Source organism: Pseudorca crassidens, chromosome 4 (assembly GCF_039906515.1).
Source record: "Pseudorca crassidens isolate mPseCra1 chromosome 4, mPseCra1.hap1, whole genome shotgun sequence".
NCBI lineage: Eukaryota > Metazoa > Chordata > Mammalia > Artiodactyla > Delphinidae > Pseudorca > Pseudorca crassidens.
Genome location: NC_090299.1, coordinates 142197773 through 142224746, shown reverse-complemented (window position 1 = coordinate 142224746; position 26974 = coordinate 142197773). Strand labels below are relative to the sequence as shown.

The 26974-nt window shown below is 37.1% G+C and overlaps 1 long non-coding RNA gene across 2 annotated transcripts in view; it reads right to left on the bottom strand.

Moving 5' to 3' along the window:
• The window catches only part of LOC137224031 (uncharacterized), a 216414-nt gene that overhangs the window by 25629 nt on the left and 163811 nt on the right, over positions 1-26974 (bottom strand). For both annotated transcript variants that reach the window (XR_010943191.1, XR_010943190.1), the window contains exons 4-7: positions 21821-21937; positions 14036-14120; positions 12746-12869; positions 11938-12046 (exon numbers count right to left, since the gene is read on the bottom strand). This is a non-coding gene — a long non-coding RNA (uncharacterized lncRNA). The remainder of the gene's footprint in view (positions 1-11937; positions 12047-12745; positions 12870-14035; positions 14121-21820; positions 21938-26974) is intronic.

Genomic DNA, 26974 nt, shown 5'->3' with positions numbered 1-26974 from the left:
CAAGGAAAGACTGGGGAATTCGACTCCAAACTGAAAGAGGATAAAGAGACATGGCAACTAACAGCAACATGAGATGATAGACTGGATCCTTTTGCTATAAAAGATATACCAACTGGCACAACTGGCATAACTGAATGGAGTCTTGGGATTAGATGACAGCAATGCATCTGGAATGATTTTCTTGGTTTCGACGTTTACGTCATGGTTATGAAGGAGACTGTTGGAAATACACACTAAAGCACCTAAGGGTAATGGGCATTATGTTGGCAATTTACTCTCAGCTAATGGCGGGGGAGGCCCTTATTCCAGTCTTGCAAATTTTCTGTTACTTTGAAATTGGTTCCAAATTAAGAAGAGGCAGAATAGCAGAAGCAGCAGAATCTGTGGCTGGGGTAACACTCTCCTCTGTATTTGCTCTCCCTTCCTTCCTGACTCACTCCCTTTTCCCTTTCTCCTGCTTCCTTCAGGCTCTGTAGTCTAGGGAACACTTTCTAAGTTACTGGGCAATTCACAGAATCTACGCTGGCTACCAGACCTATGGAATGTGAAGTGTTATAATAGAAAGTCCAATTGGAAACCTCTGTATCTACATATTTGTACCAAAATAGAAATTCATAGAAATATCTTATATCTGGTGAACTGCCATGAGACAGCAAAGTGACCTTGCAATCAGATACACCCATCATAAATGTGGGGATAGCTAATCCACGAAGCCATAAAGGTAGGCATGCACAGTAATATATCGTCTTGAGTGATAGTGATACATGAAAGAAGGGACTTGCACAGATCCTGGAGACACAATTAGGCTTCATAAGCAGATGCTCACACTACCAGAACTTCCATTCCTGGTGCACTGTTATTTCTCCTTTAATCCACACCTATGGTCTTATGAGACTTCATCATGACCAGCGGATAAGGAAGAAATAGGTTAAACTATGGGTTATGAATGGTTTTATATGATTTGAAGATACATACTAGAAGCAGGAGGCCCTGAAGTACATAGGGAAAGAAATATTTCTGATGAGAAGAAATTTTCAGGGTTACATTTGGCTGTCCACCCTACCTAGGAGAGTTGGCTAGAGTTATACATCCACATTAGTTCATGGACAGTGGTGGATGGTTTCATCAGATGATCAGGGACTTGGAAAGGATGACATTGGGGGACTAAGGAAAAGGAGATCCAAGGAATAGTTAAGTGTATGGACTTCTCAAAATCAGTGCAGTAGAGATTGGTTTGAGATGGCGGAGTAGAAGGACGTGCTCTCACTCCCTCTTGCAAAAGCACCAGGATCACAACTAAATGCTGAACAATCATTAACAGGAAGAACTCCCCAAAAAAGATACCCCACATCCAAAGACAAAGGAGAAGCCACAATGAGAGGGTAGGAGGGGCACCATCACAATAAAATCAAATCCCATAAACAATGGGTGGGTGACTCACCAACTGGAGAACACTTATACCACAGTAGTCCATCCACTGGAGTGAAGGTTCTGAGCCCCACATCAGGCTTCCCAACCCGGGGGTCCAGCAACAGGAGGAGGAATTCCCAGAGAATCAGACTTCGAAGGCTAGTGGGATTTGACTGGGGGACTTCAACAGGACTGGGAGAAACAGAGACTCCACTCTTGGAGGGCACACACAAAGTAGTGTGCACACTGGGACCCAGGGGAAGGAGCAGTGACCCCAGAGAAGACTGAACCAGACCTACCAGCTAGTGTTGGAGGGTCTCCTGCAGAGGTGGGGGGTGGCTGTGGCTCACCATGGGGACAAGGACACTGGCACCAGAAGTTCTGGGAAGTACTCCTTGACATGAGCCCTTCCGGAGTGCACCATTAGCCCCATCAAAGAGCCCAGGTAGGCTCCAGTGTTGGGTGCCTCAGGACAAACAAACAACAGGGAGAGAACCCAGCCCCACCCATCAGCAGACAAGCAGATTAAAGTTTTACTGAGCTCTGCCCACAAGAGCAACAGCCAGCTCTACCCACCACCAGTCCCTCCCATCAGGAAACTTGCACAAGACTCTTAGATAGCCTCATCCAGCAGAAGGCAGACAGCAGAAGCAAGAAGAACTACAATCCTGCAGCCTGTGGAACAAAAACCACATTCATAGAAAGACAGACAAGATGAAAAAGCAGAGGGCTATGTACCAGATGAAGGAACAAGATAAAACCCCAAGGCTTCCCTGGTGGTGCAGTGGTTGAGAGTCCGCCTGCTGATCCAGGGGACGTGGGTTCGTGCCCCAGTCCGGGAAGATCCCACATGCCGCGGAGCGGCTGGGCCCGTGAGCCATGGCCGCTGAGCCTGCGTGTCTGGAGCTTGTGCTCCACAATGGGAGAGGCCACAACAGTGAGAGGCCCGCGAACCGCAAAAAAAAAAAAAAACCCAAAACAATTAAGTAAATGGAACATACATATCAATAATTACCTTAAACATGAATGGATTAAATGCTCCAACCAAAAGACAGGCTCGCTGAATGAATACACAAACAAGACCCATATATATGCTGTCTACAAGAGACCCACTTAAGACCTAGGGTCGCATACAGACTGAAAGTGAGGGGATGGAAAAAAATATTCCATGCAAATGGAAATCAAAAGTAAGCTGGAGTAGCAATACTCATATCAGATAAAATAGACTTTAAAATAAAGAATGTTACAAGAGACAAGGAAGGACACTACATAATGATCAAGGGATCAATCCAAGAAGAAGATATAACAATTATAAATATATATGCACCCAACATAGAAGCACCTCAATACATAAGGCAACTGCTAACAGCTATAAAAGAGGAAATTGACAGTAACACAGTAAATAGTGGGCGACTTTAACCCCTCACTTAAACCAATGGACAGATCATCCAAACAGAAAATTAATAAGGAAACACAAGCTTTAAATGACACAATAGACCAGACAGATTTAATTGATATTTACAGGAAATTCCATCCAAAAACAGCAGATTACACTTTCTTCTCAAGTGTGCACGGAACATTCTCCAGGATAGATTACATCTTGCGTCACAAATCAAGCCTCAGTAAATTTAAGAAAATTGACATCATATCAAGCATCTTTTCTGACCACAATGCTATGAGATTAGAAATCAATTACAGGGAAAAAAACGTAAAAAACAAACACATGGAGGCTAAACAATACGTTACTAAATAACCAAGAGATCACCGAAGAAATCAAAGAGGAAATCAAAAAATACCTAGAGACAAATGACAATGAAAACATGACGATCCAAAACCTATGGGATGCAGCAAAAGCAGTTCTAAGAGGGAAGTTTATAGCAATACAAGCCTACCTCAAGAAACAAGAAAAATCTCAAATAAACAACCTAACCTTACACCTAAAGGAACTAGAGAAAGAAGAACAAACAAAACCCAAAGTTAGCAGAAGGAAAGAAATCATAAAGATCAGGTCAGAAACAAATGAAATAGAAACAAAGAAAACAATAGCAAAGGTCAATAAAACTAAAAGCTGGTTCTTTGAGAAGATAAACAAAATTGATAAACCATTAGCCAGACTCATCAAGAAAAACAGGGAGAGGACTCAAACCAATAAAATTAGAAATGAAAAAGGAGAGGTTACAACAGACACCTCAGAAATACAAAGCACCCTAAGAGACTACTACAAGCAACTCTATGCCAATAAAATGGACAATCTGGAAGAAATGGACAAATTCTTAGGAAGGTATAAACTTCCAAGCCTGAACCAGGAAGAAATAGAAAATATGAACAGACCAATCACAAGTAATGAAATTGAAATGGTGATTAAAAATCTTCCAACAAACAGAAGTCGAGGACCAGATGGCTTCACAGGTGAACTCTATCAAACATTTAGAGAAGAGCTAACACCTATCCTTCTCAAACTCTTCCAAAAATTTGCAGAGGAAGGAACATTCCCAAATGCATTCTATGAGGCCACCATCACCCTGTTACCAAAACCAGACAGAGATGTCATAAAAAGAGAAAACTATATACCAATACCACTGATGAATGCAGATGCAAAATTCCTCAACAAAATACTAGCAAACAGAATCCAAAAACACATTAAAAGGATCATACACTATGAGGAAGTGGGATTTATCCCAGGGATGCAAGGATTCTTCAATATACGTACATCAATCAATGTGATACACCATATTAACAAATTGAAGAATAAAAACCATATGATCATCTCAATAGATGCAGAAAAAGCTTTTGACAAAATTCAGCACCGATTTATGATAAAAACTCTCCAGAAAGGGGGCATAGAGGCAACCTATCTCAACATAATAAAGGGCATATACGACAAACCCACAGCAAACATCATTCTCAATGGTGAAAAACTGAAAGCATTTCCTCTAAGATCAGGAACGAGACAAGGATGTCCACTCTCACCACTATTATTCAACATAGTTTTGGAAGTCCTAGCCACGGCATTCAGAGAAGAAAAAGAAATAAAAGGAATACAAATTCAAAAAGAAGAAGTAAAACCGTCACTGTTTGCAGATGACATGACACTATACATAGAGAATCCTAATGATGCCACCAGAAAACTACTAGAGCTAATCAATGAATCTGGTAAAGTTGCAGGATATAAAATTAATGCACAGAAATCACTTGCATTCCTATACAATAATGATGAAAAATCTGAAAGAGAAATTAAGGAAACACTCCCATTTACCACTGCAACAAAAAGAACAAAATAACTAGGAAAAAACCTACCTAGGGAGACAAAAGACCTGTATGCAGAAAACTATAAGACACTGATGAAAGAAATTAAAGATGATACCAACAAATGGAGAGATATACCATGTTCTTGGATTGGAAGAATCAATATTGTGAAAATGACTATACTACCCAAAGCTATCTACAGATTCAATGCAATCCATATCAAATTACCAATGGCATTTTTTACAGAACTAGAACAAAAAATCTCAAAATTTGTATGGAGACACAAAAGACCCTGAATAGCCAAAGCAGTCTTGAGCAAAAAAATGGAGCTGGAGGAACCAGACTCCCTGACTTCAGACTATACTACAAAGCTACAGTAATCAAGAGAATATGGTACTGGCACAAAAACAGAAATATAGATCAATGGGACAGGATAGAAAGCCCAGAGATAAACTCACGCACCTATGGTCAACTAATCTATGACAATGGAGGCAAGGATATACAATGGAGAAATGACAATCTCTTCAGTAAGTGGTGCTGGGAAAACTGGACAGCTACATGTAAAAGAATGACATTAGAACACTCCCTACCACCACACACAAAAATAAACTCAAAATGGATTCGAGACCTAAATGTAAGACCAGACACTGTAAAACTCTTAGAGGAAAACATAGGAAGAACATTCTTTGACATAAATCATGGTAATATCTTTTTTGATCCACCTTCTAGAGTAATGGAAATAAAAACAAAAATAAACAAATGGGACCTAATGAAACTTAAAAGCTTTTGCAAAGCAAAGGAAACTACAAACAAGATGAAAAGACAGCCCTCAGAATGGGAGAAAATATTTGCAAACAAATCAAGAGACAAAGGATTAATTTCCAAAATATATAAACAATTCATGCAGCTCAATATTAAAAAAACAAACAACCCAATCCAAAAATGGGCAGAAGACCTAAATAGACATTTCTCCAAAGAAGACATACAGATGGCCAAGAAGCACATGAATAGCTGCTCAACATCACTAATTATTAGAGAAATGCAAATCAAAACTACAATGAGGTATCACCTCACTACCAGTTAGAATGGGCATCATCAGAAAATCTACAAACAACAAATGCTGGAGAGGGTGTGGAGAAAAGGGAACCCTCTTACACTGTTGGTGGGAATGTAAGTTGATACAGCCACTATGGAGGTTCCTTAAAAAACTAAAAATAGAATTACCATATGACCCAGCAATCCCAATGCTGGGCATATACCCAGAGAAACCCATAATTCAAAACGACACATGCACTGCAATGTTCACTGCAACACTATTTATGATAGCCAGGTCATGGAAGTAACCTAAATGTGCATCGACAGACGAATGGATAAAGATGTGGTGCATATATACAATGGAATATTACTCAGTCATAAAAAGGAAGAAAATTGGGTCATTTGTAGAGATGTGAATGAATCTAGAGACTGTCATACAGAGTGAAGTAAGTCAGAAGAGAAAAACAAATACCGTATGCTAACACATATATATGGAATCTTAAAAAAAAAATAATGTCTTGAAGAACCTAGGGGCAGGATGGGAATAAAGACACAGACCTACTAGAGAATGGACTTGAGGACAGTAGGAGGGGGAAGGGTAAGCTGGGACAAAGTGAGAGAGTGGTATGGACATATAAACACTATCAAATGTAAAACAGATAGCTAGTGGGAAGCAGACGCATAGCACAGGAAGATCAGCTCGGTGCTTTGTGACCACCTAGAGGGGTGGGATAGGGAGGGTGGGAGGGAGGGGACACAAGAGGGAAGAGATATGGGAACATATGCATATGTATTGCTGATTTACTTTGTTACAAAGCAGAAACTAACACACCATTGTAAAGCAATTATACTCCTATAAAGATGTTAAAAAATAATTGACTCAGAAAGAAGTATGATATCTGAATATATCTATATTCAGAGATTAAATAAGTAATTTAAAAACTTCCTATAAAGAAAAGCCTGACTCAGATAGCTTCACTGGTGAATTCTACCAACACTTAAGGAAGAATTAACACAAATACTTCACAAGTCTTCCGAAATATAGAAGAGGAGGGAATACTTCTGAACTCATTCTATGTTGCCAGTATTACCCTGATACCAAAACCAGGCCAAGGCATCACAAGAAAAGAAAACTACAGACCAATACCTGTTATGAATATAGATGCAAAAATCCTTAATAAAAAAAAAGCTTGAAAACTGAATCCAGCAACATATAAGAAGTATTACACACCGTGACCAAGTGGATTTATCTTAGCAATGCAAAGTTAGCTTAACATACAAAAGTCAATCAAGGTAGCATACTGTAATACTAGAATAAAGGACAAGAACCACGTGATCACCTTTATTGGTGGCGCAAATACATTTGACAAAATCCAAGACCCATTCATGATAAAAACTCTCAGAAAACTAAGAATAGAAAGAAACTTCCTCAATCTAATAAAGGGCATCTATGAAATACCTCTAGCTAACATCACATTTACTGGTGAAAGACTAGAATGCTTTCCCCTAAGATCAGGAAAAAGACAAGGATGTTCACTTTCATCACTTCTATTCAACATTTTACTGGCGGTTCTATCCAATTGGACAATTGGATTGAATTGCAATTCTATCCAATTGTTTTTCTTGTAATTAGGCAAGAAAAACAAATAAAAGTCATCCAGATTGAAAAGGAAGAAGTAAAACTATATCAGCTTGCAAATGACATCATCCTGTATATATAAAATTCTAAGAAAGCCATTAAAAATGAACAAAAAAACCCTCTTAGTACCATTAGATGAGTTCAGCAAGGTCTTTTTGGCAAGTGGTGCTGAAACAATTAGGTAGCCACATGCAAAAGGATAAAATTGTATCCTTACCTCACGTCCTATACAAAAATTAACTAAAGTGGGTCAAAGACCTAAATGTAAGAGCTAAAACTCTTAGAAGAAAACATAGGGGTAAAACTTCATGACCTTGGATTTGGCAAAGAATTCTTAGATATGACACTAAAAGTATAAGCAACTAAGTTAAAGATAGATAAATTGGACATCAGCAAAATGCAACTTTTGTGTTTCAAGGGACATCACCAAGAAAGTGAAAAGACAGCCAACAGAATGGTAGAAAATATTTGTAAATCAGATAACTGATAAGGGACTTGTACTCAAAATATATAAAGAACTCTTAAAATTCAATGATAAAAAGACATTTAAAAATGGACAAAGGATTTGAATAGACATTTCTTCAAGGAATATATACAAATATCTGATAAGCACACAAAAAGATGCTGGGCATCATTAGTCATCAGGGAAATGCAAATCAATACCACAATGAGATACTACTTCCCACATACTAGGATGGCTAGAATCAAAATGTCCAATAATAATAAGTTTTGATGAGGAATGGAAAAGTCAGAACCCTCATACCCTACTTGCGGGAATGTAAAATGGTACAGCTGCTTCAAAATACAGTCTGGCAGTTCCTCAAATGATTAAACATAGAGCTGCCATATGACCAGCAATTTTACTTCTAAGTATACACCCAAGAAAATGAAAATACATGTTCACACAGAAACTTGTATATGAGTGTTTATAGCAGCATTTTTCAGAATAGTCAAAAGATGGAAATGACCCAAATGTCTGTCAACTGATGAATGGATGAACAAATGTGGTATGTCCATACAATGAAATATTATTTGGCCACCAGAAGGACTGAAGTACTGATACACACCAGATCATAAATGAACCTTGAAAATATTATGCTAAGTGAAAAAGTCAGTCATAGAACACTGTATATTATTTGGTTACATTCATATGAACGGACGATTTATGTTTTGATAAATGTTGCCTAATTTCCATGCATATTGCTCGTGGTAAAAAACCCAACCACAGACCTATTTCCCTCTCTCCTGCAAAATCTGGATATAACATTTAAATTTTTGCCAGTCTGGTGAACAAAAGACGGAATTCTCATTGTTTCCATTGCACGTTTTTACTCTTTGGTGAGGTAGAATTTATTTCCCTGTGTCTATTAGTTGTAAAAGAGCTATTCTTGTTGTTCATCCACTTTGCTGCTAGAATTCTTTGGCCAAATGTTTTTAGCTACAAGTAACAAAAACCCTCCTGAGCCCCAGATTAAAGATGGGAAAGAATTTATAGAAAGGATTCCACTTGGCTTATGGCCCTGAGGGCAGGAAAGGCAGGCATCCTGGTCTCCCAGATCTTGAACAAGTGTCTCCATCTGTATCTGACATCCACCTTCTTTCCCCTGAGAAAAAAGAAAAAGACTACTTGCCTGGCCTCATGTATGTTTTCTTCTCTTACTCAAAGATCATTCATAATAGTTCTTCAATCTAGGAAGAAATCTGTCCAGGCCAGCATAGTTAGGTGCATTCCGAGCGTTATCTTTCTTTACGGCGGCCTCTTCACCTAACATTATTTCTCCTATCCCTATCCTCTCCTCTTAATGAGATACAAATATGAAACAGAAAGTAAACAGAATTATAAAGCTGGAGGTAATTTTAAAGATCATGTAGACAGATACAAATATAAAATAGGAGGTGAATAGAATGATAAAACTGTAGAGCTGGATGGAATTTAAAGGTCAGGAAGCCCACTCCCCAGATTTCCATGATAAAGAAACTCAGGCTTAAGAGGCTAAATAATTGGCTCAAGCTTTAATTCCAAGTAAGTGAGCAGATCCAAGCCCTCAATCCCTCTGCTTTCTAAGTCCTGTTCTCTTTTCCTAATGTCCTAGGACTTCTGATTATATGTATATCAATCTATTCAGATTTCTTATTTAACAGGTGGTATTCAATAAAACTGGCACAAACTATCTGAATATATGTAACTCCTCATTACATAGAACTGTATGCTTAATCTCACTTTCTATTTATATCAATGAATATATACCTGTATAACTATGAAAATTAGAGCTTATTTATCAGCCTAAGATCTAAAAAAAAAAATTATCTCTGGAAGACTGTGAGTTTTTATGTTCCTTAATCTAACTTCACAATTACAATCATTCAATGACTTTTACAGCTGGAAATAAAATTCACCATACAATTATTTAATTGAAATAATGTAATAAAATTCCTTGTGTGACTTTTCACACATAAATCAATTGTCCCAATTATTCAGTTTTACTTCATCTCACAATTTTTTGCATGTACTTGTTAATAGTTGTGCTAGCCATCTGGACTGCCTAGAACATTGCTGCAGGGGATGACACGGACAGCAACTGTAGCTTGGTGGTATAAAACACACCTAGTGATTTGAGTTCTTAAATTTCAGCAGTTAAATCTCACATCAACAAAGATGATTTTCTTCTGAAAAAGTTTTCATACTCTAATAATATTTAGTTTTGTGACATGGATAGTTAAATAGAACAGCAAGTTAACTTTACAGTTGTAATTAATGTATCTTCAATTTGGGGAAAACCACTCTCACCATTTTGATTAAAGAAATATACTGATATTTCACAATATATTTATTAAAATAATATCACACATTTTCATGGATTTAGATTTAAATTGCTTATTTGGATGAAAAGATGAGCACTTTAGATATCCACAGGCCATCTTTTTTTCCAGTAAATTTTGTGGTTGTCATAGAAAAATTATCAAAATTGTCTCATATGTCATAAAATTTAACAAAAATCTACACTGAACACTCTTACTGTTATGTATAAGTTACCTTTGCATAGTGTATTCCAGCAGGCAACTAACCTCCTGAGGCTTATGAGGACCTTTATTTATATTTTGTATTACCTATATTTTCTATCACCCAAATAAAAAGTTGTGTTTTCATAAAATACCATCTGCTTATAATTTACGAGGTTTCACTGCAGCCTCTATGCACTTTGAGTGTTTGAATGCAGGTTTGAGCCTCAAATATAAACTTGGGATACATGTAGGCATTTTTTTAAATTGCCACTAGGAAATTAGACTTCTAGATTCTTTCACAAAAATCGTAGGTCCTGTTGGGCTTCTCTGAGAGTGTGTTGATTTTCCAGCTATCCGAAATTGGACTTGTTCCCAGTAAGTTCCTAGGTCTTTACCTGATGGTCTTGAGATACCTAACTTTGGTTTAGTTGCCCATGAACTAGGGTCGAAAAGCAGCAGGGGGTTGATAACCTTGGTAGTTCAGTCTAATGCTCTGCCATTATGGAATTTCTCTGACCTGCTTCGTGACAGTAGTCCAATCCTTCATGTAATCTCCTTTAATGTGTATGTTTTTAACAGATGGATCACTAAGCTTTTGATCTCTGAGGGCTAAACTGAGGCAGGTAGAATCAAGATTATTTACTGTTATAGTGTAACTGATATCTTTAATGGACTGGCTAAGTGATATTATGCCCCAGCTTATGAGATCTATACTAAATTAGTGAAGATATTCATATATCATACATTTATACAAGACATATATTCTGTCTTTCAAAGCACTACAAAGAAATGTAAAACATAAATTTGATGATATTAGTTGTCTTTCTCTTCATTGAGCATAAATGTGTAAGCCTATAATTGAAAAGGATTTTATTACGACAGTTCCACGAAGTCACATTACAGAAAAATATTTAAATGCCTGTTTTAAAAGTCCAAAAACAGTACCCAGTCAGATGCCTTTACCATTTGTAGTATTTTGAGGACCATGCTTATAGAAAATGAAGCAGTAGGGATAAAACAGACTTTGCCAAGAGAGGAACTGAAATTTACACTTCTAAAATACATTTTTTATGAATCAGAATACAATATTTTTGCCTTTGACTATTAAAAAATTTTATTTCTAACTTTGTTTGCTTCATTGCCATGCCTTTTTCATTGGAGATTTAAATTTAACCATAGGTTTTTTCCCCACACAAATGACATTTTAGGGCAAAGAATACACAGTGCTATAATCAGAAGATGAAATAAGTAGTGCACACTCTCTGATATAATGTCAGGCATGGTATTTTTATTCATAAAATAAATTCCTAGAGATTTGCTGGTTTGCAAACTTACTTCAAATGGTTGTAAAATGTCTGGAAGATAGAGAGTGCTATTCAAATGTTTGTGTGAATGTTTCAGGCCTTGCCACACCTTAAGGAAGAGGGAGTTTTTGGAAAAGGGTATTCTCCTTGTGTAGGTAAAAACGACTAATATATATTATGACTCACTCATTAGCAAATTGTTAGCTATTTATTCACAGAAATTTCCAGGCAAAGGATCTTGTAGAATTGCCCAGGAGATTCCTACAGGAAGTAATAAGTATTATTTCCATGTCTACTTACAAGATGAACTTAGTGAACTCAGGCCAAGAAGAGTATTTGTCTCTTGTAGTAACCATTCCAATGTAACCATCTACTGTTATGATCTCTTTTCCATTGCCTAATTAATGGCCTGTAGCAACAAAGGAAAGAAATATATATATAATATAGAAACTTTGATTTTTCTATACAAATTTGTATATTGAAATGATTCAAATTCTTAAGGTAGTGCAAAGTCCTAAAACTGTAATCAGTTATTGTCAATTTCAATCACCCAGAACACCTGTTGTTTATCTATTTATATATCACTCTCTGTGCTAGGCATCCTTCTAAGTGCTTTACAAATACTTATCTACTTAATCCTTAGAAAAACTCTGTAAGGCAAATTCTGGCTTTATTCCCATTTTAAAGATAGAGAAACTGAGGCACACCAAGGTAAAGTAACTTTCTCAAAATACCCAGCTATTAAGGGCAGAGCCCCATACTATTCAGGCCAGCTGACTTCAGAGTCGGTGCCCTGAACCTCTTCCATGTGGCCTCTCAGGTTTTCTACCCTTCCTCTTCTGCTCCTCCCTGCATCTAAGAACATCAGATTCATTTATGAACAAGTGAGAATTTCTTTGTCAGAGAATGAAAGAAAATAGGGGAGGGGGGAGGGCACAAGACTGAAAGTCTAATAGAACAAGGCATGCATGCAAGGACTCTCCTCATTGTTGAATACTGAAAATGAAATCCCACTTGGGACACTTTCAATCACAGCCTCATGCTAATGTTTACTAGAGGTAATAAATATGTGATATAACTTCACACCTAGAAGTGAAAATCAGCATACCTACAAAGATGGGTGTGGTTCATAGGATGGAGCTATTCTCAAATATGGGACAAAGTACGTGGGTTATATCACAGAAATGTGGGAAAGTTTCAGACTCTTTTGCCAGGATGCACATTGCCATAAACTAGAGACCAGAGATAAGCATAAAATAGATTAAATGCAGTAACCATAAAATTAAGATAACAATACCAACCTATATCTCAGAGATATTGTCATAGTAATTAATAAAATGACTATAAGCAAGGGAAAGAAGTCCTAAATTGAAAAATAGATGTCTCCTGATAATAAAAAAACATTTTATTCCTCCTTCCCATTTAAGGAGGAGCCACAGCAAAAAAAAATTCTTTTTAATATACAGCTGTCACTTTACTGGCTGCTTTTTCTCTATATGCATATTTCAAATGATATGAAGAATATTCATAAATGGACTAACGTTACACTAATACAGCCATATATGCATGAACTGGGAAGATTAAGGTTTTGTGATTATAGCAAATGAATCTTTGAGCCTTAATCCAAAAGAAGGAATTCCTGGTAAAACTTATGACAGTTACTGGCCTAAATGAGTCCTAGAGACCTGAAAAAGTCTGTGCATCTCCAGAAATATTTACTGCAAAGAGAGGCATAGGAATGAGGGTCTGAAGTCCACTAAGTGTCCTCTACTATCTACTACAATAGGTTTAAAACCCTGCATCCTTGTCAGATAGAACACACAATTTACTACTTTGGTGATCCATTAAACCTTAGAGAGTCACACATGGCATTCAGATGCTTGTATAAAACAAACTGATTAGCAACATGACAATAGGGAAAGTGTCCTTTGCAACTGATTTTATAGCAGCTCTTCCTTGAGAGACAGGCCTGTCTGATTTTTTAGTTAAATTCTAAAGCCAGTTGGTGGGACTTCCCTGGTGGTCCAGTGGTTAAGACTCCATGCTCCCAATGCAGGGGTCCCGGGTTTGATCCCTGGTCAGGGAACTGGATCCTGCATGCCGCAGCTAAGACCCAGTTCAGCCAAATAAATAAATAATAAAGCCAGTTGGGACAAGAACATTTAGTCCAACAGTTATTAATCCTTCATGGGTGAGAATTATTTCTAAATTCTAAAATCTAGCACAGCTGATTTTGTAAATAAATAAATAATTTAATTTGCAAGTTTCATATAAATAATTATGTGAACTAATTATAAATAATTATGTGAACTAAAGTTGATGCTGGCAAAAGAAGACCCACTCTTTACATATTCTGGGGTTTTCTTTTTGAGAATGACATCTTTTACCTTTTTCTTACCTTTTACTTTTGGCTTAAACAAAGGAGAAAGGATTTTCTACGGTGCAGCTCAGATTTCTTCCAGTTAAACTTCTGCTTTAAGTGTCTTAACAAGAGATTTTAAAATCAGAAAGTTAGGTAGCAGTCTTAACAAATTCAATTATTCAATTCAATTATTTATGAATCATTTGTTACGTATATGATACACAGATGCTATGGAGGATACGGCGAAGACAGAATACTTTGTGAGATTTCCAGTTGAATGAGAGATAAAATCAAATCAAAAGCTAAGTAATAGAATAATATGTGTAGATTAAAATACCACTGGACCATACTAAGAGATTCCAACTGCAAGTGATTCATCTGTGCATTAAAATTTGAGAATCTCTTTTCTGAGAAACTGAGATATCATGATACTTTCAGACTATGTCAGATCATTGATGTGGTTTGCTGATAGTTAAAACACTTTCCCAAAATGCATATGGATTTGTTGCCATTAATAAGGTTCCCCCCCCCCCCCCGCCCCACGGTGGTAAAATTTTTCCCAAGATAGAATTTCTAATAGGCTTGATGGGAACACAAGCCAGAGTAGAATTCACTATTATCCATAAATAATCTTCATGCCAGCAGTATCTGATTCAGTGTCAGATAAATGGTTCAACAAGAATTTAGTGAAGAAAGATAACTGTATGAATGTGAGATGCTGAAGGCATCTTGATAGATATGTACCATAAAGACTGATTTGGCCGAAAGGAAAAGAGAGGCCACAGCAGATGGGAAAGAGTGTGGGCAAAGCCTTGAAGATGGAACTGCCCAAGGGATATAGGTGGAAGTGTGCCATGGGACAGGGGATGGAAGCAGGGAGGGATTAAGAATTAGAATTCACCAGGGACATAGAGAATAGACTGCTGGTTGCCTAGGGGTAGGAGGGTGGGAGAGGGCTGGATTAGGAGTTTGCGATTAGCAGATGTAAACTGGTATATATAGAATGGGTAAACAACAAGGTCCTACTATATATAGCACAGCGAAATATAGTCAATATCCTGTGATAAAACATAATGGAAAAGAATATGAAAAAGAATGTATATATATGTATAACTGAGTCACTTTGCTGTACAGAAGTAATTAACACGACATTGTAATTCAACTATACTTCAATAAAAAATAAAAGAAAAATTAGAATTTACTTACATCTGAGGAGCAGCATGACATTTACAATACATCCATATGCATACACACATACTTATATATGTATAATGTCTTCATTTATTTATATCTATAATGAAGAAACTAGACTAAATCATTGATTTGTCAATACATTAGGAATAAGTAGGGTGCCTGTTAAAATGATAGATTTCTAGGCCCTACCTCATAAGTGACAACTGCTGGGAATAGGGCCTGGGATCTTCAGTTTTATGAATTCTTTCCTGATTCTATTGCTCTGGAATATTTGGGAATTTTTGGAACTTAACGAACTCTTCCAGCTTTAACATTTTAAGATTCTGTGTTTACGGAGCCAAAAGCAGAATTCTGGAACTGCGCGTTTGATACAATTTTGATGAGATTGAAAAAGGAGTTTGAGGCAAGTGTGTAAAAAACCAAGCTAAAGAGGTCATATACATTCTGGATACTATAGAAAGCCAAAGTCTGTTAGAAATTTTACCATTCTCAACATACATTTTTAACGTAAATATATAAATTCAGGCTGACTACTTTTTGTTGTTGTTGTTGTTGTACACGGGCCTCTCACTGTTGTGGCCTCTCCCGTTGCGGAGCACAGGCTCTGGACGCACAGGCTCAGCGGCCATGGCTCACGGGCCCAGCCGCTCCACGGCATGTGGGATCCTTCCAGACCGGGGCACGAACCTGTGTCCCCTGCATCGGCAGGCGGACTCTCCACCACTGCGCCACCAGGGAAGCCCCAGGCTGACTACTTTTTAAACTATGGAGAGAAAGAACATATGATAAAATTTTGTTGTTTGTTTATTTTGGATATTATTGGAATGGATTAATATTATTTGTCCAACCTGCATATATATATGATATTTTGTTATCTGCCATCTGAACTTTTAAAAATTATAAGTCAGTACATTGGGTGGTAAGTTTTTTTGAAGCCACTCAGCATGTATCTTCTACATAATACTGTATATGTATGTTTCCTAAAGAATTCTTAAGAAAAAAGTATATATAACAAAAGTATATATACTTAGTGCCTCATAAACCATATTTTCCAAAGCTAGACATGATTCTGTCAGTGAAAATGTGATTTAATTGAGTGCTGCCTTCAAATGGCATTCTCTACTGGATGTCATGGAGATATGCAAATGAAGTTAAGGACATTGTCCTCATTCTCAGAGAATTTGCAATATAATAGGGGAACAAAATGCAGATGAAAAGATATAACAACACATGCAAAGATGACATGGAAACAGGTACAAATTAATGTAACAAAAAATCAATGCTAAGAGAAATGGAATAATGGAATGATCAGTGTAGAGTAGAACCATTCAAGTGGTCTTGATGAAGAAAATTTATTTTAAATTGATGTTTGATAAAGGCACAAATATGGATCAAGAGACAAATAGTGGAAAGGATATTCTATTCAGACAGCATGGCAAGACCTCTGGAGAACAAAGGGTTAGAAGCAAGAGCAAGTAACTTAATATGATTGTTAAAAGATATAAAATTTGTGCCCAAATATAAAAATGTGATATATAATTCCCTTTGATTCTGTTTAGAATGAACCCTTAATCATCAAATCATGTATTTTTTCATTTCATGTAGGATAAGGAGACCTGTTATCAAGGATTCTGTGGAACTTCAGGGTTTCAACCTTCACTGAAAACCAGTGGCTAAAGAATATTGAAACACTGATAAAGTTTTTAAAAAAACAAGAGAGAAGTTTGACCTAAGAAGAACACTTTTAAAAGTGTGTCTACAATATCTTAAAAATACAACTGCATCCCTCTTGCTTTTACAGTTGGAGCATTGCAAGGATCAGTTCTAAAAGCACAGACAGCAGTTTTAAAAGATTATTCCAAGAAAATTTCTGGAAATCTAATGCAAAGTATGGATATATTCTTGTCTATAATATCTTTTTATTTTACTATAGAAATTCACGTTCATAGTTTAAAGATAAAATAGCACCGGAGACAGGTGAAGATTTAGTAATCTCATAAACACGTATCTCACCTCCACCCTCCTTTCTAATATACTTGTAATTGTTTGGTGAGATCAGTAGTCAGAGTTTACAGCATTGTGATTATGTAAAGACTGTATACTGCCAAGTATACTACAATTATGTTGGTGTTTCATAAGATTATTTTCCCTAGTTAATACCTAACTTCTTTTTGATTGGCCTGTTATGTGCCTATCTCTAATTTTCCCCAAAGATTCAAACAGACCTAGCAAAATTTTTTCCAAGTTTTCTACTACTTCAAATTGTCTATCCAGGAGATGTCAGTTCAGCTCCTCCATTCTCCTGCTCCACTGTAGACTGTCTTCTCTCTCCATCTATACACAGCCATCATCCTAATAATTCCCTTCACAATGTCTTCCCCTCTTTTCAGGGCTCCACCTCTTCCTTTTTCCTTTTTTTTGCGGTATGCGGGCCTCTCACTGTTGTGGCCTCTCCCGTTGCAGAGCACAGGCTCCGGACATGCAGGCTCGGTGGCCATGGCTCATGGGCCCAGCCGCTCCGCGGCATGTGGGATCTTCCCGGACCGGGGCACGAACCAGTGTCCCCTGCATCGGCAGGTGGACTCTCAACAACTGCGCCACCAGGGAAGCCCCTTTTTTTTTTTTTAAATTTTTTTTTTCTCTTCCTTTTTCTTGATCTACTCCCTCATTTTAGCTGAACATATCCTCCAGTCAATTCCTAGGAGAAACAAGGTGAATGGGAGGTCACTTTTTGAAACACTGAGAATTTGAAAATATCTTTATCCTCACACTTAATTGAGTGAGAATTATTTTTTCTTTCAATTGTAAGGGTATGGCTCTATTTTCTTCATACTTCAGTTTTGTTCTTGAGGTATCTAATGTCATTCTTATTTCTGATCTTTTATTCATGACCTGTTTTACCTTCAGGAAGACTTTAGGATTTTTTTTTTTTATTCCTATTCTGAAAGTTTATGATGATATGCAATTATATGGATTTTCATTATATTAGGCACTTTTCATGGGAAGAAATTCAAATTTCAGCACTTTAAGATATTTTCTCTAGGGTCATTCAGAGTTTTCTATACACATTACTTCAGAAATGCTAGGAATAAAGGAAGTGACTGAGGATTCCACAGTTCAGTATGAAGATTTTCACTACATACCATGTTTTCATCCCTACCTCTCACCCCTGTACTCTTAAATGCCAGGTACCCCCTGGTCCTGATTAAAACTCTCCTCTCCTGAGATATGAGAAAGGGTCTATATTTATCCTTCACAGTACTTGACACCTTCAATTGATGAATCTCTTATAGGTTCTGCATGGTGATTAATTACATCAGTAGGCCCCACTATAATCACTGAGATGGTAACCCAACTAATTCAGTTCTCATTCCTCTATCTAATGTCCAGCTTCAAAAAATTTATTGAAATCTCCCTTATGTTATTGTCCCATCTCCAATTCTTTAAGAAATACAGCAGAAAGAAGGAAATGGCAAAAAATAGTTAGATGATCTATAATACTTATCTCGTTCTTCTTGTGGTTTAAAGTTGTAGCTCTTAGATGTTTTTGTCCTTATTAGTTCTCCAGTATGAAAGCTATTCTGAATCACAGAATTATACAGCTAGAAGAGGTCTTGGAAATTAATTTTACAGATGAGTTAATGGCAGAAGCAGAAAGAGAATATTAGTTTCAGGACTCTCATTAATAGCATTATGTATATTAGCATAGAATATTTCCCTAAGTAAAATGAAGAAATGCATTGGACATGATACCAAGATAATTGAGAAGTGTAACTGCCTAAAAAGAATTTGAAGGAAAATGAAATTATAAACAACAAAGGGCTATTAACTTTAATGTACAAAGCATTATTTCAAACCCATTTAGCCCCAGAAAGAAATTTGTAATATAAAGTCAGCAAATAATTCAAAATAAAATAAAATGAGTACATAAATCAGGGTAAAAGCTAGGCTGATGTAATAAACAGGCCCAAAATACAGTGGCTTAAAGAACATAGTAATTAAGTTCTCTCTCTTATAACAGTCATGGGTGACAAAGTCCAAGTCAGCTGAGTGGTTTTGTTTCACACTATCATTCAGGAACACCGTTTTCTCCCATCTTGTAGTTCTGCAATTCCCAAACACATTGTCATAGGCTCACCCATGTTCTAGGGGAAAGACAGTGGAAAAAAAACCTCAGGGAAGTAGTCAGTCAGTGTTTTAAGGTCAAGATCCATAAGTGGCACATCCTTCTGTTTACACTGCTGATAATCTAGCCACAAAGTGAAACCTAGCTGCAAGGGGGGCTGGGGGATGAGGCCTGTAGCTGAGCAGACACATGGAAAAGAGGGGAACTACAGATCCATGCTGCAGAATGCAAGAAGGGATTTTGGTGGCAACTGGCTGCCTCTGATACAATGAGATACTACTTTTCAGGAATGCAATAAACAAATATCTCAAAATAATAGTATTCACTGTTAGCAAACATGAGCTGAAATGAGCACATTCATATGTTCATGGTGGAAGATTTTCTGGTGTAATCTTCCTGAAAAGCAACTTGGTGACGCTTATCAAAAACCTTAAAAATAGGGCTTCCCTGGTGGCGCAGTGGTTGAGAGTCCGCCTGCCGATGCAGGGGACACGGGTTCGTGCCCCGGTCTGGGAAGATCCCACATGCCGCGGAGCGCCTAGGCCCGTGAGCCATGGCCGCTGAGCCTGCGCGTCCGGAGCCTGTGCTCCGCAACAGGAGAGGCCACAACAGTGAGAGGCCTGCGCACAGTAAAAAAAAAAAAAAAAAAAAAAAAAAGTATGACTGGACAATAGGCATAAATTGGGACTATCCCACAAAAGCCAGTAAAGGAGAAAAACAAAATCAGACAGGCCTTCAAGTCAACACTGAACATGAAAAATTCACTGAGCATTGCCTACAAATTACTGAAAAAAGACACTGTCACCTAATAAAAAAATTATACCTGGCTATTTTATCATCTAAGTATAAGAGTAAACCATTTTGAAAAAGAAACAACAATTAGATTAAGAACTTCATCCAAGTACAAGATGAATGAGGAAAAGGTGATGATGAATATTAATCCTATATAACCATAGGACCAAGAGTAACATGGATATAGGGTTATGATTACAGAATCAAGCGAAAATAGTATAAACTTTGACACTATAGAAATGAGATCTCTCACAAAAATTATACAGTGAAGCAGGTGAGAATCTGGGGAAAATATAACGCACACTGATAACCTCATCTTATGTAGCTGGGATTTAAGATATATCACTTAAAGGTAGAAAATAATATAATAGAGTCATAAGAACATGTAACAGTAAAATTAAACACTAAGAAAGATATTATAACCAATCACAATGAATGGGAAAGAGAATGGGTAAAAGAATGGGAAGGAAAAAGAAATACCTAATTTTTTTTATTACTTATCGAAGGAAATTAACAGATACTATTTAAAATAGTAGAGGATTAAGAGTATTATGTAAAGTAATAGTTATAAATGTAATAAATAGAACACAAATGCAAACCTTCAAAACACTCAATCAAAATAATAGAAACAAACCAAAAAACTTTAAACTCACAAAAATATTTTAAAGCATAATGTAATATTATAGAAGTATGACACCAAAAGTACCTGTCATATCAACAAATGTCTAAATTAACCTATTAAAAGAAGAAAAATATTTTCAAATATATTTGCCTCTGGGTGTATACTTTTCACTTTGGGTGCTTCCTCAATTATGCCTTTTTAAAAGTCTTACAAAGGCAGTATGGACATAACATTCTAGGAGCTACATCACATGGCAAATGAAAGTGCTTGTGTTTGTGTGTCTTTCTGTGGATACATAAGGCCATGCTATGTGTGGGATATGACCTTTTATATAACATTGCTTTTAGGACACAATTAAATCTCACTTTAGAGTTATGCACATCTTTATGTTTGAAGGAGAGGCTTAGTTGGTTTGACCTGTGAAAGGTCTGAATCCATTTAAAAATGAGCCATTTTGTATACTCTATATTTTTATCCAATATTTCAATCAACAAACTACATGTTCCAAAAGCCACTAGAATTAATTTTTCATCGTCAGTAAAACTTTGGCAATAACCTCTTTTAGGAAGGGGTAACATTGACTGGGAAGCCCACTGAAATACCTGAACTCATGGTGGGCTTGCACAGTTTGCCCTTAGTATCATTACACTGATTTTCATCATGGGAATCATCTTGGCCCACCCTTCATAATATCCTTTATTAAATCTTGAAAATTAATTTTCACGGGTGACTGAGCTCAGTTAAATGGCTCTTATTTCAGGCCATTAAGGGATGCCAGCTTGTTAATGTGAAATATCAATTAAAACAAAAATTCCAAGCATTTCTTAAAGGAGTTTAGCTGCATTAAGAAATCCTGGAGAGTCTCCGAGTTAATTTGCTTCAAACATTTATTTCTTTTTCATTAACAAGGTTGGGACAACATCATGTAAGTGGTTAAATTTGTTTTTACTTAACGGATCACTGATTCTTCGTGGTCTTTTCAAATCCATTCCACCAATCAACTTTTCAAAAACAAGTTCTCAAAACACCTGCATACACATGCAAGTTTGTAACCTCAAAGAAAAAAGACAACTACAGAATTGCATACCCAAAATGAGATGTAAGACTGAGGGAATGTAGGCTGCAAACTGGAATTTGTGTCCAGGACCTGTTTCATCCAGAGCATTCTTTGATGCTGCAATTATTTTTCCAAGAAGTTCTTATTCTGAGGAAAGAAATAAAAAATTTGTTTCGTATTAACATTTTGACCCATGTTTACCATGTAAAGAGTAGTATTTATGATCTTCTTGCAGTATGTATGAAATGGCTAGGTCATCCGTATGAACCATTTAACCATATCATATATGGTTTTTTCCTGTTATTCATAAAATTATAAGCACAGTAATAAAAAGTTATCACATAGTGACTTTTAAATTAGATTAGCACTAAATTTTTCACCTTGAAACTTACAAAGTTTGCTACCCTGGACTAATATTTTGTATTTGTGCTTTGGGAATTTTCAAATAATTATTTTTTATCTCATTTATTTCTCACACGGCCTTGTAAGGCAGACAGAGCCAATATTATTTTCTCCATTTACCAGTGAGCAAACGAAGTCTCTCGGTGCTCAGCTGATGAAATCCAAGTCCCTAAGTCTCACCAGTCTGGGATCTTTTCCCCAAGCGTTGTCTCTCCTAAAGCTCACAAACCCACTACAATCTATTTAGAAAGTTCACACATAGTACAAGTTTGAAACAATTCTTAGGTTTCTTGGGAAAAAGTAGAAGAGAAGAGAAGTAAAATAAAGTATTATTTCTGTTAAAAACAGCAAGTTATTTTACAAGCAAAATAAGTTTATTCAGGGATAGAGGAGAATTGCAATTCTCTGTAGCAAAAACCATAGCCAAGTCCAGCAAACAAAGGAGAGTAACGTTACTTTATAGAGGAGAGGGAAAGGTCGGGAGGAGGTGTTTTGAATGAAAGTCCATCAGAGGAAAGTGAGAGTTCAGGCTAATGATGGTTTCCCAGTGGCTGAGTTGCAATGTTCCCACTGGTTGCACTTGTTGCTGGGCAAGCAGAAAATCTTCCTTCCTCTGCTGGGGTAGTCAAGTAGTAATCTTTTTCCTGGTGGAGATGCAAGGTATGTCTCTTCCTTCTTGGGGTCTGCAGATGGCAATGAGTGGTAGTGCGTGAGAGTTTCCCCTTCTGGATTCCCAACTCCATTTTATTTTATTTTTTTAATTATTTCTTTTTTATATAAATTTATTTATTTTTTAAATTTATTTTTGGCTGCGTTGGGTCTTCGTTGCTGCACGTGGGCTTTCTCTAGTTGCAGAGAGCAGGGGCTACTCTTCGTTGTGGTGCGCGGGTTTCTTATTGGAGTGGCTTCTCTTGTTGCGGAGCACGGGCTCTGGGTGCCCGTGCACCACTAGTTGTGGCACAGGGGGCTTAGTTGCTCCGCAGCATGTGGAATCTTCCCCGACCAGGGCTCGAACCCGTGTCCCCTGCATTGGCAGGCGGATTCTTAACCGCTGCGCCACCAGGGAAGTCGCCCCCCAACTCCCTTTTAAATGAGGTTTCCTTTATTCAGTTTCACATTCCCAATCAAGGAAGACATTCAGCACTGAAGAGCCTTTGAAACGTACTCTCACAAATCGAAATGTTTGTACCCTTGCCATAAGTGGCATCCAGGCTAATTATTGCTAACAACCCACAGAGGGAAAATTGTTACAGATTCACTGAGGACGGAAGCATTTTTTGGCTCTTCACTTTGTGCAGAAGGTTAAAAGAAAGATCTAACCAGCAACAAAGTTGTTATCTAGGCACAGAATATGTAAGTGCTTGCTGAAGTTTTCTTGCAGATGTTTGAATATATATGTTATAACAGGTATAGGAATTGCACTTTCTACCTACTAAAGATTTGTGATAAATGTGCTCATTTTCAGTTCCAATTCCAATTGCAATTTCATAATGGGGAAGTAAGATTTTTATGTCAAATAATTACATATCAGTAATAATCTTGTATTTCTTTGCTTTTACTTCCTATATTGACTCCCTATAAGGAATGGCTTCAAGTTTATCAAACTCTTTAAATCTGGATAACAGGTTACGTATTAAGGTAAAGATTTAAATCAAATGCTAGTTGAGGGAAATTTCTTAAATTTAGGGAAGCCTTTCCTATGCCTAAAGATGAGACTGCTTTGGACCAGACCTTCTTTGTTTTGGGTTGAGTCACTTGAATGGCCTCATTGAGTTATGTAAATGTAATGTTACCTGTATCCTTTGTCCTCCAGGAAGTTGTAACTAGACTATTTATGTTTGTTTACTTAGTGGTTTAGCAAAAGCCACCTCAGTAGAGCTGATTACTAGGGAGAGGTAGATGAATTTGTGTGAAGAGGCTTCAACCTCCTGGGAAAGGAAAAAAAAAAAAGGAAGTTCCAACCTCCACTGTTCCTACTTCTCAAAGTTCAGATTTGACGAGTCTTTTTGGTATAGAGTAGACCAGGGTGGCACAGAATAAGGCCCAGGTGTAGGACAGACGAAATAATCAAGTAAAATAAAATTTCCCTGAGAAAAGCAGGATTCTGGGCCAAAGACTAGAGATCCACAAAATGTCCAAAGATTTTTTTCAAGGAAAACTGTCAAGGAAAACACCTTCTGGATGATACTGGAAGCTCCACTGGGCATAGTCAGTCTAGCATGTTTCTGGGCACTGGGGAGCAACGGCTGACTGTGGGAATGTGAAAGAGCTGTAATGCTGGAGCTCAATGTGACAACTGTGGCCTGAATAAGATCTGGATCTGCAAGGACCATCCAACAGCAGTGGACCAACATCTGTTCCAACCCATCTTTAACAATGACCACTCCATGGCCAGGAGAAGTAAAAGCGAGAGAAAACTGATCTGTCCTCTTTTCTTCTTTTCACAGTGTTTGGAAGCAGACCGACTCTGATTGAGAAAGGCCTTGGAATTCTTAGATAATTCAAGAGTTGAGGGATTTTCAAGAGAAATTCACAGGCCAATGTTAGTTACTAACATTTAAATATAAAAAGTTTCTATCAGCACTGTTGTCTACTGATCACCTTTCTAGAAATTTTTAGTGTAATAGACTCTTGGTTTTTTCTGATTTGTTTGAACTTACTAATAGTAATTTAAAAGTCTATGACATGAAATAATTTGTACTTTTGCTACGGCATTTGACTTGTCCCATTGCAAGAGCAGCGAGTAGAAATTAGTCACTTAGGTGTTGAGCACACTTAGCAGGCCATCCAGCACCTAGATGTATTTAACTGAGACTCATACATATTTTATGGAGAAAATTTAATGTTATAGCTGTTTTGTGAGTATAAAATCTCCTAAAATTTTTAAAAATAGATAAAAATAAGAATTTTCACATAAAATTCTCTTGGGGAAAAAAGAAAGTTCTCCAGAAAAAACAAAAACAAAAACCATCTGAGGATCTTGCAACCCTGGGCTCAAATTCTGATTGTAAATTTCAGGTGGAGCTGAATACCAACTGCCTGCTTTAGACGGGGTATGTACCCTCTAGTTCACCACACCCCCATATCATTACTGACTGAGCCAGAGTGATACTTGCCATTTTCTTCACACACTGTGATTTTTATCGTGACACAAGTCCTGGATTTTGTACCCACCCTATTTATTCACAACAACTTATCTGGCACTGGAGTTCACGAGCTCTGTCCTAGACTCTGTCTTTTGGATGGTAGCTGTAACCTCAATTCCTTAGTATATTTCTAGTTCTCATCAGCAGAATGTCCTGCTGAATGAAGCCCACCTGATTTCTTCTCCACTCTACTCCTCTACTCTCTTCTACTCTTGTTCACAATTGTTGCAACTTGTTAACTAAAGAGTGGTCCAGGGATTTTGAATGTTCCCCCCGAAATCCTGCAGAAACTAAAGCCAAACAACACAAAGCAATTATTAGAGAAGCCCAGGTTGTAGGAAAGAGAGCTGTAAGTCTTCCCCCCACCCATTAAATACAGACTCTTACTTCCTTTTCTTGGCTGTGCTCTGAAAATGGGGGAGGACCTGAGAAACACCAATACTGCTAGTTGAAAATTTAACTTTTAACATATTATTCTGATGAAAAGTAAAAATTTCCTCTTTTTTAAGAGGTTTTGACTTCAGATTGGAGGAAGTTAAGGAGACATGAGAAATAAACAGAATGTGAGATCCCTGAATAGATATTGGAACAGAGAAAGGATACTGATGAAAAAAATGAGGAAATTTGAATAAGACTTTTAGTTTAGTTAACATTGTTGTACTGATGTTACTTTCCTGGTTTGGATCATTGTACTGTGGTTACATAAGATGTTACCGTTAGGGGAAGCTGGGCAAAAGTTATATAGGAACTCTGTTCTATTTTTGTGACTTGGTCTAAAATTATTTCAAAGTAAATGTTTTATCAATTTAAAAAAGATTTTATATTTTTCTTTTGATGCATCTGTTAAAAATATATATCTATGGTCTCAAAAAGAGTGAATATGTCAAATACTAAGCTCTAAACAGCACTGCAATATTTAGAAAAAGAAACCTGTACATTTGTGTAGAAAACCTTCTGTGACTGCATATACACTCCCATGGCTATATATACACACTTTGCTAACAGTTGTTAGATTACCCATGGCCTGACTGTCCGCCTGGATTTCCAAGTAGCCCTATAGCCTTACCACATGTTGAATGGTTATATTACTCCATTTTAGTCTTTTATTATTAATTTTGTCTGGACCAGGTCCAGAGATAGTCACTGGCTCTTGAACACTATGTTTTCTGTGTTCTACTGTAAGTCTTGCAGTGGGTCAGTTGCCCGAGCACTGCTCTTACCCTAATAGGAGGATCTAGCTGAGGCCGGCTGGTTTCATATATATGATACTCTAAGGGCTACTACCTTCTCCCTTAGATTCTCCACACCATTGTGAGTCAAATCTTTTTGTCACCAACATTGCTATTTGCTACCCCTACGTCTTCATTCGCTCATTAAGTATTTACGGAGCATCTATTATGTGTAATGCACTGGGCTAAGCACTGAGAATAGGGAAAGAAACACATTGGACATTGATCTTATCCTTATGGAACACATACACATACTTGGTGTGTGTACTTAGTGACTAAATAGTTGGCTATTTTTTCTTCCTTCCTCCCTTCTTTCCTTCCTCTTCCTTCCTTTTTTTTCTTTCATTTCAGATCTTGAATGATAACTTCTCTCTGGCTCCTAGAAGTATTTTTTAAAATTTATTTCA